Source organism: Chenopodium album, chromosome 6 (genome assembly GCF_948465745.1).
Source record: "Chenopodium album chromosome 6, dcCheAlbu1.1, whole genome shotgun sequence".
Taxonomy (NCBI): domain Eukaryota; kingdom Viridiplantae; phylum Streptophyta; class Magnoliopsida; order Caryophyllales; family Amaranthaceae; genus Chenopodium; species Chenopodium album.
The window spans coordinates 46487356-46491185 of NC_137839.1; the positions used below are offsets into that span (position 1 = coordinate 46487356).

A 3830-nucleotide genomic window follows, 5' to 3' on the forward strand; every position below is an offset into this window, starting at 1 on the left:
GAAATTGGTGGTGTATTGGTTGATGTGGCTGCGCATTTGGTTGAGCAGGGGATGGTTTGTGTTGTGGTGGTGATGCGGGGTGAAGCAGGGGATGTGCGGTGCTAGGTGGCTGGGAGTGAGGCAGGGGCAGCGAAATGCTTGTGTCGTTGTTGGTGTTGGTTGAGCAGGTGTGTGGGGTGGCAGGTGAGTATGGCTGTGGGGCTGCTGTGGTTGCGTGAGAGGTGATTTTGGTGGTGAGGGTGAGTGAGCAGGGGAAAGGTGGATGATGGTGATATGCGTGGTTGCGTGAGGTTGCAGGCTGGTTTGGCTGTGGTGGTGTATGTGTGGTGGAGGATAAGGGAGGTGTGCGGTGATGGATAAGTGGGCAGCATGCTTGTGAAATGGGCATTTGGCGTTTGACTCAAATTAGAACCCGAACTCACTTGACATGAATCCCGAACCCCTACACACAAAACCGAAGGAAGGAATTGGGATAAATAAAATAAAAATAAAAATAAATAAAATAGAAATAGAAAATAAGAGACATAAAACTAAACTAATAAAAATAAACAAAAACTATGCAAGCAAATAAAGTAAAATAAAATACGAAAATAAACTAAAGCTAATAAAATAAAGAAAATAAACTAAAACGCTCCAAAATTACCGAATAAACAAGAAACTTTATTAAAAGGAAAACAAGAGAAAGAAAGGGAAAATAAGATAAAATAAACACGAAAATGACTCTAAAACTACTCCCTAAGAGTGACATAAATGTCACTCATCAACATCCTCTAAAATATCTAAGGGGTATTTAAAAGAACGGTCAGCCATTCTTAGAGTAATATTTGTAGCTTCTAATTTACCCATATTTAGCTTGGAACACACATACAAAGGCATAACACTAACGCTAGCACCCAAATCACACAATGCATTATCAATCATTAGATTGCCAATATGACAAGGGATAAAAAAAACAACTCGGATCTTTCAGTTTAGGTGGAGATTTATTTTGAAGTACGAAACTACATTTTGCAGTGAAAGCTACTGTCTCTACCTCACTAATAGACCTTTTTCTTGTCAATATTTCTTTCATAAATTTTGCATATGCAGGAATTTGTGTAATTAATTCAGTGAAGGGAACTGTTACCTGCAAATCTTTAACCATCTTCAGAAACTTACCAAACTGCTTATCCAAATTTGTTTTCAAGTGACGATTGGGGAATGAAAGTTTGATAACTGGCTTTGGAGCATTACTGCTCTTATCTGGGGTTGCTACCTTCCTTGGAGTCGTACCCTGCAATGTAAAATCAGATATATTAGTACTATTCTTTAGTCCTGCAGGGCTATTAGCTACATTGTCAGGTTTAATGGAATCAAGATTAGCATTATTTAATAAAATAGGTTCATCATCTCTGGGCATAGAGGGCCCTTCATAGTTTGAACCACTCCTTAGAGTAATTGCATAGGCTTGATCCGTAGGCCTGGTCGGCTGTGCTGGCAGGGCTCCCTGTTGACGGGCTTGCAGAGTAGCAGAAATTTACGCAATTTGATTATCTACAATTTTATTATGTGCTAGGATCGAATCAATTTGGGCATCTCTACTCTCCATGTGCTTCTGCATATTAGCCAACATCGTTCTAATTTCTACCAAAGCAGGGTCGGAAGATGAGGAGGGTTGTTGTGGTTGGTTTGTCTGGCCAGCATTGGGGTGGTAATATTTCTGCTGAGTTTGTTGTGGCGCCTGTGATTCTTGTGGAGGTGGTGAATTTTGAACATTGGTGCTCCGATAGGAAAGGTACGGATGATTCCGGTACCCAGGATTGTAGGTGTTGGAGTATAGGTTATTCTGCCTATAAGCTTGTAAGGCATTGACTTGCTCCACAAAACTCCTGCAATCTTGCTCCCAATGACCTAAAATTCCACAATTTTCACAGAAAGCCTCATTAGCACTATTATTAATTGCAGATACATTAGCTACATTTGCAGTACTAAGATTATCTAATTTCTAGCAGATGAAAGTTAATTGAGCTTGTAAAAAGGATACAGAGTCGACACTATGTTTCCCTTTATTAGCAAAGCCTCTAGGATTCCCATATTGGGAATTATGTATTGCCATATCTTCAATAACTTGACCTGCATCATCAACATTAAGGTTCATAAACCTCCCACTAGCTGCGGAATCCAATATTATTCTAGATGAATTTCCAATCCCATTGTAAAAAGCTTGGATCAACTGCCATTGTGCCAGATTATGGTGGGGACATTCTCTTTGTAGATCCTTGAACCTCTCCCAAGCCTCATATAAAGTTTCATCGGCCTCTTGGGTGAAGTTCTGAATTGCACTCCATAGTACAACTGTTCTCTCTGCAGGATAATATTTATTATAAAAATTCAAAACAAGAGTTTCCCAATCAGTTATACCAAGTGCAGTTCTATTTAATCCATTAAACCATAATTTGGCTTTTCTGCTTAAAGAGAAAGGAAAGAGAATCTCCCTAATTTGGTCTTGTGAGACCCCAGCTTGCCTGATGGTATTACAGTACTGACAGTAGTCTGCAATATGAAGATTTGGGTCTTCACCCTTAGCTCCAATGAATTGCTTCCTTTCTATCATCGTTATAAATTGGGGTTTAATCTCAAACTGTACCCCATCAAGAGCTGGAGTGGGAGTAAGGTGTGGTAAATCTGTAAGCTTTGGCTGTGAATAATCACTGAGCTTCTTAGGTACCGCCATCTCTGATTCTGGATCTGAAGATACCTCTGAGTCGCTAGAATCAGTTGGAGGGTCTCGGTGATTATTATTATCACCAGAACCCGCCAGAATTTGCTTGTAAAAATTCTTTTGTCCATGGAAGGATCGTTCGATCTCAGGATCAAATGGGATGTAACCTGATCTGGAACACCTGGGCATAAACAAAGAACTAAAAGCAAATATGAGACTTGCCTCAAAGAACTAACGTTCTCTGAGACAAAAAGAAATAACCTAAACCACATAAATAATCAGAAATAAAAAATAAAACCGTTTCCCCGGCAACGGCGCCAAAATTTGACAGGCTAAAGTCGTATCACCTAATCAAAAGTAATTCCTAAATCCTCTAACTAATGCAGATAGGGAAGTAAGGTCAAATCCACAGGGAAACAAGTCTTTTTATTCCTAATTAATTAAAGCAATCTAAATTATCAAGTAACAATTTAATAATATGGATATAAAACTAAAGTACGGAGATTAAGAGTAAAGAGAAAACAATGAATAAAGGCCTAGGGCATAGCTTCACCAATAAATAACGTTCCAGGGTAAAAACATAATAATCAATCATCAATGCATCAATTAATCAGATCATAAAGGGCTTCCGCTACGTATTACAATCACAGAATTATTCTACCGGTATTAAATCTCATCTCTCGAATCTTGACTTAACCATTTATAAATTAACCTGCCTATTGAAACTAGACCTAAACATCAATTCTCATCTCTCGAATCTCGAATCAATATTGTCAAACTCATGCCTAATCTAGTCACAGAGCATTAAACCAATCAATAGAAAATTCATCTAGCATTGATAATCAACAACAATAAATTACACCTTCATATTATTTATGGATCCCACAAACCCTAGAAATAAAACTACTTACACATAATTAAATCTAAACTAATCAAAGCAATAAAATAAGACATGATGAAAGAATTAAAATAAATAACTGAGATTAAAGTAGAAGAAATTGTTACCAAAGTAATATGGAATTAAGAGTAGAGTTAAGAACAAAGTATTAGAGAGAGAAACTAATCTAAAAGCTAAGTAGAGAGAGAAAATCTAGGAGAAGAATTAAGAAAGAGTAAAAAAAGATCCTAA

The 3830-nt window shown here is 37.7% G+C and overlaps 1 non-coding gene across 1 annotated transcript; it reads left to right on the top strand.

Moving 5' to 3' along the window:
- The first annotated feature begins 2225 nt into the window (after window positions 1-2225).
- Window positions 2226-2332, top strand: LOC145637607 (small nucleolar RNA R71). The gene has a single exon (XR_014114371.1). It is a non-coding gene; the product is annotated as a small nucleolar RNA R71 (small nucleolar RNA).
- Window positions 2333-3830: the final 1498 nt, after the last annotated feature.